Genomic DNA, 16,699 nt, shown 5'->3' with positions numbered 1-16,699 from the left:
ATTGTTAATGTTACCACTGATTTTGGGTGCACTGACTTGGTATCATGACAAGTACTTTGTTAAGGAACCTGCCCGAAATTTGAAATTAGAAAGACATAGTTTCTTCAATCATCTATATAGGGGAACACAAACTGATTGCATTGAACAATTAAAGGTTAGTAAAAAAGCATTTTTTAAGCTTTGTAGAATTTTACAAGAGAAAGGGCAATTGGTAAAAACAAGAAATGTTCATATAGCTGAAGCTGTGGCAATGTTTTTGCATATCCTTGCTCACAACCTAAAGTATAGAGTTGTGCACTTTAGTTATTGTAGATCCACGGAAACAATAAGTAAGCAATTCAAGAATGTCCTGCGAGGTATAATGAAAGTAAGCAAAGAATATTTGAAGTTCCATGACTATAATCTAGAGGGCTCGGTGGAAATCAAATGGAGATGGTTTAAGGTAAGTTTGTCATTTGTTAGTAATTATAAGGTACTTTAAATGATTACAACTTATTTTTTATTTTGAAATGTTTTTAGAATTCGATTGGAGCACTTGATGGGATACATATTCCGGTAACAGTTACTACAGAAGATAGGCCTAGATATCGTAATAGAAAAGGTGATATCTTTACAAATGTTTTAGGAGCTTGCGGTCCAAATTTAAGGTTTATATATGTGTTGCCTGGGTGGGAAGGGTCAGCAGGAGATTCTCGAGTATTGTGAGATGCTTTGCATCGTCAAAATTGTCTCCATATTCCAAATGATAATATCATGAAATGATGAAACTTTATTTAACATATAAAAGAAATATGCATATTATTTATATATAATACTTTTTTTTAACCATTGTAGGTAAATATTTTCTTGTGGATGCGGGGTATACAAATGGCCCTGGATTTTTAACACCTTATTGAAGGACTACATATCATCGTAATGAGTGGATCGGAAACACCCCTCAAAACTACAAGGAGTTATTTAATCTTCGTCATGCAAGTGCAAAGAATGTTATTGAAAGGTCATTTGGGGTATTGAAGAAAAGATGGAGTATATTAAGAACCCCTTCTTTTTTTGATATAAAAACACAAATAAGAATTATTAATACTTGTTTCATGCTACGTAATTTCATAAGAGATGAACAACAAAGTGATCCAATTTTGGAAGCCCAAGACTTGGAACTTTTATCTGTTGTTGACAATGAGTTAATCAATCAACAAATGGAAAGAGTCACAAATAATATTAGAGATGAAGTCACAGCTATCCAAGCAACTGAGGAATGGAAAAGATTCTGTGATACTTTAGCAATGAATATGTTTGCCACCTATCAAATAAGAATAAACTTTGATTAGGGAGATGTTTTTAGTGGATTTGGATTTTGTTTCTTATGTGTTATTGACTTTATACTCATGTATGTGTGATACTTTGGATTTTTGTATTTCATAATACTTTGGATTTTGTTTTCTTTTTATGAGTAATTAATTTTATACTTTCAAATAAGGCTAATTTGACATGTCTCACCTTTATATATATATATATATATATATATATATATATATATATATATATATATATATATATATATATATATATATGTGTGTGTGTGTGTGTGTGTGTGTGTGTGTGTGTTTGTGTGTGTGTGTGTGTGTGTGTGTGTGTGTGTGTGTGTGTGTGTGTGTGTGTGTGTGTGTGTGTGAAGAAAGATGTCTAGGGAGGACACAGGAAGTTACTTCGCACATGGAACTTGGAAATGGAGCATGTGCTAGTTGATGTGCTTAGAGATCAAAGAAATTTGGGCAATAAAGGTGATGGAAATTGGAAAGCATTAGCATACAATATTGCAGCTCAAATTTTGTCCAAGCGTTTTGGAGTTCACCTCATGGCAATAATGTTAAGAATCATTTTAAGCTTTGGAGAACATGGTATGGAATTGTGAGTGACATTCTTAGTCAAAGTGGATTTGACTGGGATAGCACAAAGTACATGATTACCATTGAAAATGAAATTGCATGGAATGAATATGTAAAGGTAGTCAATCATCTTTTAATTTTATTCAATTGTAGTTATTATTTGTGTTGTTATTATCATGTTTCTATTTTTTTTCAAGTCACATGAAGAGGCCAAACAATTTCGATTCAAAGTCATTCCTAATTGGAATGATATTGTTGACCTATGTGCAAAGGATAGAGCTACTGGACTCGGAGCAGAAAATGCATTAGATGCAGATGATATCATGAGCAAAGAAACAAATGAAGAGGAAGCAATTCATACTGTGAGTTTTGACTTAATCAAGTTCCGCCACAAGAAAAAACATTTGCCCAAGTAAGAGTGGAGAGAAATAAGGGATGATTTCCTCAATGAAAGAAGTGGCCAAATCATTAAAAGAATTTGTTGAAGTGACTAAGAAAAAGATGGAGAACAAAAAAAGATGGAGATAAAAGAAGCTCAAGAAGTGGTACATGAAGTGGTGAGTGAGCTAGATAATATACCTAATTTTAATGGTGCACTTCGACATAGAGCAATCGATTGGTTGACAGAAAATCCCATTAAGTTTGCGATTATAAAAGCTCTTCCATTGGATGAGAAGGAGGATTACATCTCGTCTTTTATGCCTTGATGCCAAATTACAGGTACATTTGATATCATGACAAATATGTTGATGTTGTATAATTATGTTTTATATTTATATCTCTCATTTTATATAGCAAATTATGTTTTAACAAATATGATTTGTTCAGTAGCACTTAACATTATGTTTTATTCTGCAAAAAAGATGTGAAGGAATTCTTGTGCTAAAGCAAATGCAATTAGAAAATTTGGAATTATTTTAGAAGTTGGACTTATTTTTTGACTAGATTTTGCTTCAGTCCAAGTTTTTTTTGGTGTAATTGCATTACTGGCCAATGACTTCTACAAAAAAACAAGTTTTATCTATAGACTTCTAAATAACATTCCAAGGTGAAATGGTACTAAATATTTTTTATGTTGTGAGTTTTGTAGTAGGCCGTAAATGAAATAATGATTTAAATACTTAAATTAATATAATTTTAATTGAAATAGATTAAAATAGTACATATTTATTAAAATACCACACTCGACAAATAGTATATAGAATTTATTAATGAAAAAAATAATTCTTTTATTAAAAAATTGTTTTATTCAAATATAAAATTTTAAAAAAGAGTACATTTGATCATTTTATCAAAATAAGAAATTTTAAAAATGAAGAAATTCAATTTCTTTATCCAAACACAGAATTTTGAAAATGAAGGAATTTAACTTGAAGCATTTGAAATTCTTAGAATTTAAAATTCTTTAGAATTTTAAATTTCTCTATCCAAACATACTCTTAGATTTATTCAAACACCCATCTTTTATGGTTTCAAGAATGCATATGGTATATCTGAAGATAAATTTCAAAGAAAAGAAATGGCTAAATGCACTTACAAAGCCCTAACCCATCTTGGTGAACTCTTGACCAATGATACCATATTCATATTTGGTTGCAAGGAACAACTCCATGTAAGCACGCTCATCTATTATTGCAGTGACACCCCTATTAGCAGCTCCATTCTTCAAGGCCTTTTCATATTCTGATGGTGAGTTGAGAGGAATAAGCTTGGATCTGGGAATGTTGAGCTCCTCTGTCAGATAATTTTTAGCAAAGGAGCCGCTTAGGAAACCGATGCGTTCGTTGCTTGTTGCCAAGCTTTCAATTCCCTTAACTGGGGAAGAGAGTTGTTCCATGGTTAGGATGGATGTGAGGCTTGAAATGTAGCTTGAGTTGAGTATCAAAACCACAAACAACCATATTATTAGCACTAACCAATCGAGGGTGCTTACAGTTTTTTCTCCTCAAAAGAAATAGCATGTTAGAGATAAAATTATGGACAAAACTTAGATGTAGTTTTTTTTAGGTAATCTTAGTGTTGTTCTCCAATTGGATTTGGAGTGTCACTTCAGTGATATGTATAATGAAGGTTTGTATTTGTTGGGAAATACCTAAGTCCCACATTGGCTAAAAGTTAGGCCTCTCACATTATTCATTCTAAGATGGTATCAGAGCCAGTTCTGATCACGCTTCCGCTAGCCCTCGCTTGTGGTGACAAGCACCCACCATTTGTTGTTCACGCATCAAGCCCAAGAAGTGCTTGGCATGAGGGGGTGTGTTGGAAATAATCCAAGTCCCACATCGGCTAACAATACAACCATATTAGACTTTATAAGTGAGGGGCAACCCTCACCCCTTGAGCTAGCTTTTAGGGTTGAGTTAGGCCTCTCACATTATACACTCTAAGATGGTCAGAGCCAATTCTGATCTTGGGGCCATGCTTCCGCTGGCCCTCGCTTTGTGGTGACCAGTATCCACCATTTGTTGTTCACGCATCAAGCCCAAGAAGTGCTTGACGTGACGGGGTGTGTTGGAAATAATCCAAGTCCCACATCGACTAAAAGTAATCCCACATTAGAATATATAAGTGAGGAGAAACCCTCACCCCTTGAGCTAGCTTTTGGGGGTTGAGTTAGACCTCTCACATTATTCATTCTAAGAGTATTAAAGGTTAACATAGGTTTCTGAGATAAAGCTTTACTTCTAACGAGAGAACAACACCAAAGGCAAAGCATCCGAGGAATTCCATGTATTATTATGACATAAACACTTTTTTTATATGCAAAGTGCAAATACAACACATTTAATAGGCTCTTGCTTGAGTAGTTGTGTTAGTTAGAGAAGTACAATTATATATGAAATTTGGTGAAAACGCTTGAACTTTCAAGATGATTGATTATTTATACGACTTGAAATTGAGTATGCATTCTGTCTTATTATAGTAGAGCAACAAAAAACCACAAGACACTAGAAAAGGAAAGTTGCAAATTTCAACCACTTACTATGAGCAAAAAATAGGGTTGAAAAGCTAAACCTGCATAGAGAAAGAATTTAGATGTTAACAATTGTTAAAGTTTGTAATCTATCTCACATAAAACAATTAATCAAAGAACTATTTTAATTTATCTTGGTGCATAATCACCTTGGAAGATGTTACTCTTCAACTAGGTTTATGCATTGATGGAAGACCAATTATTGGGCCAACATATTATGATTGAGAATAAATATGCTCAACATATATAGGTGTTATTCCCCCAAAGAATGCACTAGTGGGATCAACACTTAAACTAAAATAGTTAAAATAAAACATGTTGACTCTCCCAACAGAACCCATATCACAACAATTAGCATCCCATTGTAGGACATACATTTTAGGGTTGATTGGTGGGATTTTGATGTCACACAAGTCAAGGAACAAAGTTCACTTGATGTATCTATCCCTATTAGCAGATCTTCATTGGGTTGGCCAATAAAGCTAGGGTTCGACATGTTTAGCACATTTGTACAGAGAAATGTGTAGGGTTATTTATCCTACATCCAAAAAATGGGAGGATGTACAGTTGTTACAGTCTTGGGCATGGTATCACATGTCGTTCATTCAACCAAGGGTCGAATGCCAACCATTATATCCACTTGCAACTAGGTAAACAAAAATTTCTCACTCAAACAAAGTCCATTTTTAGTAATGTATTTAACACTAACATATTACATTTCACTAGATGGAGCAATAGAGGGCTACGGTTTTGTAGAATCCCACGTGATGATGTGATAAGATACAGGTCAAGATTCGACAACACGCGTAACGAAGAGGTTGAACCATTTGTTTTTTGTTTTATTTATTGAAACTTCAATTATATTGTTTTTAAAATTACTAATGCAGGTTATTTTTTTAGTTTCATTGGTGTCTTACAGAGGGTTTTAGTCATTTCTTCCAGAACATGCATACAAGGATTCCAAAATGTGAAGTATTTGTGTCACTTTAATCTATTTTTCAGTGGTAGTATGACAGCAAACTGACACGGTCATGCTCCAATTTAGACTTTGTCAAGACATATTGAATCCACCACATAATTTTGACAAAGTCCATCATACTTACATGAGAGGATATAGTAACACAAATTGGACAGAGGAACATCGATGATGAATTGAAATTTGGAAGGAAAGATGTAAATATGTGTTAATCGGCCAACCAATTCTAGGAAAGATTAAACATATGAGTCACTACATGAATTGGTATTGAGCAAATTCAACAATTCACCTAACATGGTTTGCAACTCATCCAAATGTTTCCGCCACATCTTGTTTAGCTCAAGATATGGAAAGTGAACAACATCCTCCACAACAAAGCCCACCAATCATTATCAACATTCATGATGAAGGACTAGAACCACATGCTCAATCATATGAATTCACACTACAACCTCATCATCATCAAGAAGATTATGGGTACAATCCGCAGTTCTTCATTGCTAGCAAAGAAGACTTTATGAGCAACCTCATGGATATAGATCTTCGAACACCGGAGTCGGCTTATGCGTACATGCAAAGTATGCCCATACTTTCATTTGCATCCTTTCACCACAATATTGCCGATAGTTCTTCCACTAATGACTTTGTTTGGAAGAGCAACATGTTGTTCTTGATAAACAACTTGAACCACAAGAACATGGCAAGTACGTCGACAACCGACAATAAACAGGTAACCTTCCAAATATGGAACTAGTGGACATAAACAACATTAATTGCCCTTGTTAATTATGTCCTATTGTGATGATTGTTAGTTTGTCCTTATTAATTGAATGAACAATGCATTAATTGATTGAGTAGTGCATTTTTCTGATAGGAATTGACTAAACATTCATTTCTTTGAGACAATTGGACTTCATGTTGCTTTTCCCCATACGATTTGACCTCACATTGTTTGTTTTGAGATTATGTGATTGAAAAATGCTTTCTATGAGACGATTTGATTGAACAATACTTTTTTTCGAATTAAGTCTCAATTTAAACTGTTTATATTGTTGGTGTGATCTCAACCATTGCTATGAGTCATGGGAGAACATTAGATCATCTAATATATATATATATATATATATATATATATATATATATATATATATATATATATATATATATATATAGTAGCAGGGATTTGATCCAACATAATACCTTTGTATGATATTCATCCTATTGCTTAAAACATGGAGAGTGTATCCGTTCTTGTGTATTGTGATCTTGACATTATTCCATCAGATGAAGGGATAGTGTTTGAAAGCCCTAATGATCCTAAATTCATCACAATAAGTGAGGACATGTCACTTGTTGCCTTAAGGAAAACAATTTTTTACGCCAACAGAGGTTTGAGCGTACCTCTCAGCGTGATATTAACCATATCATTTCCTACTATGCTTACCTTGTGTTTGCGTAACCGGACAACCCTTTATGATTCTCACAATAATTCTTCGAGCATGATGCCAATGAAAGGCCTACTAGATCTATCTTCCATCGAGATACGGTCGTTGAAGTCCACGAGGATTGTGGAAGCAATGCCTTCCAAGATTATTTTGATGATGCCAAAGAATCAAGAGTTAAGCAAATTCCAAAGATTCAAGAATCAAGTTTCAAGAATCAAAATTCAAGATTCAAGAATCAAGATTCAAGAATAATCAAGATCAAGATTCAAGACTGAAGATTCAAGAATCAAGAGAAGACTCAATCAAGATAAGTACTAAAAAAAATTTTCAAAACATTGAGTAGCACAAGAAGTTTTCATAAAATCATTACCAAAGAGGTTTACTCTCTGGTAATCGATTACCAGTAGCCAGCATTGTTTTCAAAACCGATTTACAAAGCTGTAATCGATTACCATAATCATGTAATCGATTACCAATGTTTTAAAACGTTAGATTTCAAATTTCAAGAGTCACAACTAGTGATGAAACATTTTCTAATCATTTTAAACTTGTGTAATCGATTACACAATACTTGTAATCGATTACCAGAGTTTCTAAACATTTTGATTTTTAAAATTTAAATATGAAGAGTCACATCTGTTGATGTGTAATTGATTACACCTTGATGGTAATCGATTACCAGTGACTGATTTCGAAAAATAAATTTCCAAAAGTCACAATTCTTAAAGTGACTTGTTTCTGAAGATTGTTTCAAAAGTCACAACTTTTTAAGTGACTAGTTTTCAAAAGAGTCACAATTTTTAAAAGGTGGCTAATTTTAAAGAAATTACCAAGAGTCACAAACTTTAACTTGAGTCATCAAGAGATTATAAATATGTGACCATGGCATGAATTTCATAACAATCTTTCAACAAGTTTCATAACAAGTTTTTTACAGAACTTTCTGATTCATTTCTCTTCATCTTTCTAAAAGTTTTTGTTCAATCCTTTCTCTTTCAAGAAAAGTTCTTTGATAAAAAACTTGTGTTATTCTTCTTCATTCACTTCTCCCTTTGCCAAAAGAATAGAAGGACTAACCGCTTGAATTCTTTTGTGTCTCCCTTCTCTCTTCCAAGAGAATTCAAAGGACTAACCGCCTGAGAATTCTTTTGATTCTTCCATTCCCCTTAAGCAAAAGATTTCAAAGGACTAACTGTCTGAGATATCTTTTGTTTCCCCTTACAAAGATTCAAAGGACCAATCACCTTAGAATTCTTTGTCCCAACCCATTGGAGGGTACATCCTTTGTGGTACAAGTAAAGGGTACATCTACTTGCGGGTTGTTATACTGAGAACAAGAGAGGGTACATCTCTTGTGGATCAGTTCAAGTGGAGGGTACATCCACTTGGTTTTTCAAAGAGAACAAGGGAGGGTACATCCCTTGTGGATTTTTGGCTTGTAAAGGATTTTATAAGGTTGAAAGTAATCTCAAGAATTGTTGGTTGCTTGGGGACTGGATGTAGGCACGGGTTGTTGCCGAACCAGTATAAATCTTGTGTTTGTCTTTTTCTTCCCTACACTCTTTAATTTCCGTTGTGTACTTTTAATTGTTGCTTTTACTTTTGGTTAAGTTTTTGTTTTTGTTCTTTACTTTCTTAACTTAGTAGTAAAAGCCTAGTTGAATCTAGTAACATTAAGAAGGATAATTTTTAACTAGTCAAGACACATTAATAATTAATTCAACCCCCCCCCCCCCTCTTAATTATTCTGAGGCCACTTGATCCAACAAGGATGCGAGAGATTTCAGTGATGACGATGATCTCACGCTGTCAAAGATCGCTTTCTACTAGGATGTCATCGGTGAAGAGATATTTGAGGGAGAAATGGTTTTGTTCAACGAGGAATAGGATTCCTCGAGAGATGAGAGCAACCCTTATGAGGATATGACTTCGCCCTAGGTAGCTTGTGGGTCTTGGGTAGTGACTGCTCTGAGTGTAGTATTATTTTCCCTTTTTGATGTGTATTTGGGGTGGGAAGATTTCTATACTCAGTGCCATAATATTTTGTTGCATTAAACCTTTTGGTGATACTGCGTGATATTTTGAGGGACGATGAATATTTTATTTTCTTGCTAATAGTTGTAATGACTTTGGTACATTTATGTTTAAATTTCAAGGGCCACTGAGGCTCAATATGTATGTTTACATATTTCTTCCAGTTTATCATCGATTAATTTTGTGCAAGTTATTTCTTTATAATTTGTACTTTATTATAGCGTTATGTAAGGATAGAAGAAAAATAGTATCAACTTTCAAAATGTTTTTTTTTATAGAGAACACATTTTGACAATACCTTTTATTCTAGAGTATTTCAATTATATGTACATATTTTAATCAAGCACAATATATATGTATATGTGTTCCTTCCTTTCTAAAAAAAAAATACATTGAGATATTTTATCAATTTAGAAATAGAAACTAGATTTAATGACACGTATTCATCAATATTTTATTATTTAAATGATTTTAAAGCTATATTTCAAAAAAAGAATTTAAGGTGCTCCACGGAACTCCGTGGAGAGAGAGAAAAAACAATGACAGTTGATCCAATGTAGACCCTAATGGATTACCTTACTCCTACCTTAGGAAAAGCCCATATCATCCAACTTCCTGCTCTACTTGAGGGAGTCACATTTGACTTCAAGCATGGGTTCCCACATATGCTAAAGAACAACTTGTTCAATGGGGTTGCCTATAAAGATCCTATGCAATACTGAGGAAGTTCATCAAGTTGACCAACACAGTGAGACAAAACCATGTACCACCAAAGTACATAAGACTCTATGCTTTTCCTTTCTCTCTCAATGGGAAGACATGAGACTGGCTACGTTGACTACCTAAGAACAACATTACTACATGGAACTAGTGCATAAGTGCCTTCTTACAAAGGTATATATTTCTCCCCCATGAAGATAGATCAGTACATCAGAGACATTAAAACTTTGTGTAGAGGGAGCAAGAGAGTATACCTAAAAGCCTAGGAAAGGTTGCAAGAGATGATTAGAAGATGTCCACACCATTCTAAAAGAAAATAATAGTTTTTTTCTGTCTTCGCTAAATTAAAATGTGTTATTTTTTTGCTTAGAGTAAGGTTCGGACATCCGTACCTTTGTGCATTGCTTTTTCTCATTGGTTATATGCATAATCAATGTAAAAAATATCACATCTATATTGGTTGTATGCATAATTGAAGTAAAAAAAATGTCATATATAACCAATATAAAAACTTATCATCGTAAGTTTGGATTTACTTGAATCTATGTTTAGGGCCAAAAATGTCACACTTCAATTTTGTGAGGACGAAAAATATACTGAAAGTTTTATAGGGATGAATTCTGAACTTTTCCACATTTATGAAGATGAAAAATATATTCTAGCTTAAAATATTTTACAATATTAGTTACCATATAACTTATTTGTTTATTTGTAATCGTTCAAACTAATAAGTGATTCATTGTTGTGTCTATTTATCATGGCCTTTGTCACATAGTTATTCGATTTGTGTTTTACAATTGTATTCCTAGTAGAACATTTGACTGTATTTGTAACTACAAGGTTTGTTGACTACCTAATTGTAACTTATCAAACTGATGGACTTTTCAACTATATGAACTAACTTGGTCCCTTCATTATCTAATCTAGTATTTACAACTACAAGAAAATTCTATTAACTTCCTTTGTCAGTAGAAAATAATGTGCTAAAAATATGGATACAAACAAAAATATAGAAAAGAAAGAAGGTTATAATATGCAAAGTTATGTATTTGGTGACAAAAGAGGGAAATATTTAGAAAAAAAGTGTACTGAGGTATTTATTTTTAATAAATTAAGTTTTCTAAATAAGGGATTGACATGATATTGTCTTTTAAATTCTTGTCGTAAGTTAAGTTTGTTTGATGATAAAAACTTTTACCTAGTGTTATGTCCTAATAATATCCACTCATAATAAACTTTTGACAGAGTTAGTAGTTGTATAATTTTGTTTTACTAATTTAACTTTCAAATTAATAAGATAAGATATTAGTCTCACCACTGATCCTGTCCTTTTGATACACAAATATTTTATTTGGGTTTTACAACTAAAAGAAATCTTATCACTAGTTTGAGGTGAAAAAAGATAAGATAGTTAGGGTTTTTTATATGTACCCTAGTTTATTCAAATATTGCAATTATCATCAATTTTTAATTATTTACTAGATAAAAAGATTGTTAGGAAAATGCTTCTTAAGAAAGTTAAAATTAGGCATTATTCCTTATATCCCTTAACTATATAAAGGGTTGTTTTCCACATAACTTTAATATTAAATCTAAAATAAGAAATAAAATATAAAATATTTCATAAATTGTACAAGTTTAATGTTTGAAATTTTGATGAACTTGATTTTCCCAATATCTTTAGAACTCGTTTGGAGGTCAGGATAGAATAAGATTGAATAGAAACACAATAGAATAAGAACATTATAAACTTTAATACAATCCAAATTCAATGTTTGGTGCACACTATATAAACTAGATGGGCATTACTTCTATGTAGTTGTAAATATCTCATACGGGTGTAGGTTGATAACTCATTCATTTATTTATTAACATGTGGTTGCCTTTGTCATGTATTATCTAATCAATTTTGAATTAATTTATACAAATCTAATAAGATATTATCTAATCAGTTTTGAATTAATTTAATAAAATATAAGGAGCTAATTATATCTAATGAATAAATAAATTTTTGCATAAATATATTAATTTTATAATTTCAAAAATAAAAATTAAGTTTATAATATATTACAAAATGAGGTTCATGCATATTCATAGACTTAATCAAATTTAACATACCTAATTACATCTAATGAAGAATTTAATTACTCACAAATTTAATATACAATTTACAATATATTTTTAATACCTATTTGAGAAAATATTATAGATTTAAAAAAATTTATAACATGAACAATATTTAAAACCTAAACATTATTAAAAAAATTCATGAACATTATTAAATAAAAGTAACTATTCCTAAATTTAACTAAGTAGACAATTTTATTTTTTGAAAATAATTAATTATTTTTTGCATCACAATTCATTTGTAATCATTAATAACCATTGACAATTTTGTTTTTGCAATTTTAATTTCATACAAGGTTTGAAAGAATAATATAACTCTACTAAATACAAAAATTAGAAATGACTTGTGTATCCTTAATTTAGGCATAAAAATTGATCTAACAACCTTTCTTCTCTACATATATAGAGTAAGATTATAATAATACTAATGTTCTAAACAATTAAAACTATAAATTTAATTTAATATTTATAATTTATTTTAACTAATAAATAGATATTAAAAAATAATATATTACATATGACCTTTTTAATTTACTTTATAATGTGTTATGTTAAATAACAATTAATTTTTTTTATCTATTTAGTTAAATTTATTAAACTTAGGATTAATTACTTTTATTTAATAATGTTTAGGCTTTAAATATTGTTTTATGAACATTTTATAAAATATTTTTTTATATAAAAGTTTTATAAAATATTTTAAATATATAAATGTTTTCTCAAATTTTTATCATGAATTCTTTATGTTGTGTAATAAGTATCATTAATTTAAATAGTTAAATTCTTCATTAAATGTAATTAGGTATGTTAAATTTGATTAAGTCTAATAAATGATTACACATGAACTTGATTTCGTAATATATATTAGAAACTAAATTTTCATTTTTGAATCTATAAAATTAATATATTAATATAAGAAATTTAATTATTTATTAAATATAATTAGTTTGTTATATTTATTAAATTAATTCAAAATTATTTAAATAATATCATATTAAATTTGCTTTAATTAATTCAAAATTGATTAGATAATATAGATTGGATTTATAGTTAATTATCTGAACATATTATAACGTGATAGAGTAATTATCATATATTATGTTGTTATATCCTAACGACCAAACTTACCCTTAATAAATTGGGATTCATTTGGTCACCACCACCTCTCGGAAAACCTTAGCCTAAGAGCCTCTGAGAAACCTAAACCTACCAAGCCCTCTCACCGTTAGTTCTTTGTTTTTGTCGTTTTTGTGTGATTCACAATCCAAGGATTTGGCATGGCGAGATTGATGGAAGATGCAAATCCTCAACGACAGGCAACAACAATACCGGGAGGTGTTTACACTCACCCCTTTAAGATGGCAAAGATGATAAAAGAAGTTCTCGATAAAAGTAGTGCAGAATAACAAAGGTTAACGTGGGATGCTTTGAGAAAAAGCATTAGTGGGCTTGTAAATAAGGTTAATGCTACTAATATAAAAAAAATATATAGTTCTGGAATTGTTTTACTCAAGTGGGGTAACTTTTGCTAATTAAGAAGGATTGTTTTGCAGCTTAAGAGACAAGCCTCAATTACTAGCAGCTTTGGGGCATCTCGTGAATCAGCAAGTGGCTCATGAGATCATTGCTTTAGCTCGAGAAACCTACTAGTAGCTGTTGGTTTCTACACAGAATGTGGCTCAATACTGCAGAATCTCTCACCCAAAGGCCTTCATGGTATCTTTGAACGTTTTCGTGGAATTCTTCATGAAGGAGAAATTGACAAACACGTTCAGTTTCTGATTGAAGGCTTATTTGCAATAAGAAAAGCCAAGTTTCAGGGCTATCCAGCTGTTCGTCCTGAATTCTAGATCTTGTGGAGCAGGAAGATCATCATAAAATCTCCTTGGATGAGGAGATAGATCCCGAAATTTCCCTTGATATATTCAAGCCAGACCCCAATTTCCTAGAGAAAGAGAAGCGTTATGAAGAGGTGAAGAAAACAATCTTGTCAAGATGAAGAATAGATGCAGACAAAAGATGAAACACAGACAAATCTTGTCAATCTTCTAAGGAAAATATACTTAACGATTATGTCTAGTGTTGATTTTGAGGAAGCTGGTCATGAGCTTCTGAAAATTAAGCTAAAGCCAGATCAAGAGATGGAATTGTGCATTATGCTTTTGGAATGTTGCAGCCAAAAGAGAAAATATCTCCGATATTACGGTCTTCTCGGACAGGTTTCTGTATGATCAACAAAGTACATCAAGAAAATCTTGAAAAGTGCTTTGTGCAGCAGTACTCAATGATTCACCGACTTGAAACAAATAAACTGCGGAATGTGGCAAATTTTTTTGCTCATTTACTTGGTACGGATGCTCTACCTTGGCGTGTTTTATCATATCTATGTTTTACTGAAGAGGATACTGTTGAAATATAAACTTGATTTGGGCCTAAATTAATTATTAGGTTCCTTGGACTTAGTTATTTTGGGCTTAAGTAATTATGGGTCATGTTTCTAGAGAATTTTTGTAGTGTTTGAAGTGTCTAGATATTTCTTATGGTTTTAATATTCTCTAGAATACTCTTTGGATCTCTAGAGTTGAGAACTCTCTAGAATTAGTGTGTCTAGAGTTCTCCTTAGAGTAGTATAAATAGAGATGTAATCCTACACATTTGTATCAAGCAAAAATACAAAGTTCTCTCCTCCATAAAGAATTCTCCTTCCTATTCAAAGTCTCCAATATTCCTAAACACTTTTCCTAAACATAAAAAGCCTTATTTCCAACAAAGTGGTATCAGAGCTTCAAGATCCTCAAAAGATGGCGAATGGAGGTTTTCCTTTCCAAATGCCGATGCTCACAAAGAACAACTATGATAATTGGAGTATCAAGATGAAGGCGCTACTAGGAGCTCAAGATGTGTGGGATATCATAGAGAATGGCTTCGAGGAACAAGATGAAGCCTCGCTAAGCCAAGGTGTAAAGGAGACGTTGAAGGAGTCAAGAAAGAGAGACAAGAAAGCTCTCTTTCTCATTTATCAATCGGTGGATGAAGATACATTTGAGAAGATATCCAACGCAACGACGGCCAAAGAAGCATGGGATAAGCTTCAAACTTGCAACAAAGGAGTTGAGCAGGTAAAAAAGATTCGTCTTCAAACTCTTAGAGGTGACTTTGAGCGTTTGTTTATGGAGGAGTCCGAGTCAATTTCTGATTATTTTTCTCGAGTATTGGCCGTAGTCAATCAACTTAAAAGAAATGGTGAAGATGTTGATGAGGTGAAGGTCATGGAAAAAATACTTCGAACTTTAAATCCAAGTTTTGACTTCATTGTTACCAACATTGAAGAAAACAAGGATTTAAAGACCATGACTATTGAGCAACTCATGGGTTCCTTAGAAGCATACGAAGAAAAACAAAAGAGAAAAATTAAACAAAAGGAGGCTACGGAGCAACTACTACAACTCAACGTAAAGGAAGCAAACTATGCAAATTACAAGAGCCAAAGAGGACGAGGTCGTGGCCAAGATCGTGGACGTGGACGAGGACATGGAGGAGAAGGAAGAGGTGGTTGCAACAACCACTCCAACAAATTCAACAATGGAGAAAGAAGTTGGAATCCACAAGTAACAAGAGGTCGTGGAAGAGGAAATTCATGGTCGAGGTATGACAAATCACAAATCAAGTGTTTCAATTGCAACAAAATTGGTCACTATGCATCCGAGTGTAGATTCTCGAAGAAGGTTGAAGAGAAAGCTAACTTTGTAGAAGAAAAAGGCGGAGAAGAAGAAACTTTGCTACTCGCGTGCCAAAACAAATTTGAAGAGAAAAGAAACAAGTGGTACCTCGACACCGGCGCAAGCAACCACATGTGCGGCGATAAAAGCATGTTCGTGGAGATCAATGAAGCGGCAACTGGCGATGTCTCATTTGGAGATGACTCAAAGATACCAGTCAAAGGCAAAGGTAAAATTCTCATACGTTTGAAGAATGGGAGTCATCAATTCATATCCAATGTCTACTATGTGCCTAACATGAAGAATAATATTTTGAGCTTGGGACAATTATTAGAGAAAGGCTATGACATCCATTTGAAAGAACATAGTCTTTTCTTAAGAGATTGTAGACATAACTTGATTGCTAAGGTGCCTATGTCAAAGAATAGAATGTTCCTCTTGAACATTCAAAATGATGTGGCAAAGTGTCTCAAGGCTTGCTATACCGACTCTTCGTGGCTATGGCATCTACGGTCCGGGCACCTCAACTTCGACGGTCTAAAACGTTTAGCGAAGAAGGAGATGGTGAGAGGCTTGCCTAGCATCAACCACCCAGACCAACTTTGCGAAGGATGTCTAATTGGGAAGCAATTTCGTAAAAGTTTTCCAAAGGAATCAACAACAAGAGCAACAAAGCCGCTAGAGCTCATACACACTGATGTCTGTGGACCAATCAAACCCAATTCATTTGGTAAGAATAAGTACTTTCTCCTCTTTATTGATGATTATTCCAGAAAAACCTGGGTTTATTTCTTGAAAGAGAAATCAGAAGTGTTTGA

General features: G+C 32.7%; 1 pseudogene; it reads left to right on the top strand.

The window, feature by feature from the left end:
- Positions 1-250: 250 nt before the first annotated feature.
- Positions 251-2,302, top strand: LOC106796518 (uncharacterized; annotated as a pseudogene).
- Positions 2,303-16,699: the final 14,397 nt, after the last annotated feature.

The sequence above is a fragment of the Glycine max genome, chromosome 16 (genome assembly GCF_000004515.6).
Source record: "Glycine max cultivar Williams 82 chromosome 16, Glycine_max_v4.0, whole genome shotgun sequence".
Classification (NCBI taxonomy): Eukaryota; Viridiplantae; Streptophyta; class Magnoliopsida; order Fabales; family Fabaceae; genus Glycine; species Glycine max.
The sequence above is the reverse complement of the archived record's forward strand: the minus strand, read 5'-3'. Positions and strand labels throughout refer to the sequence as shown.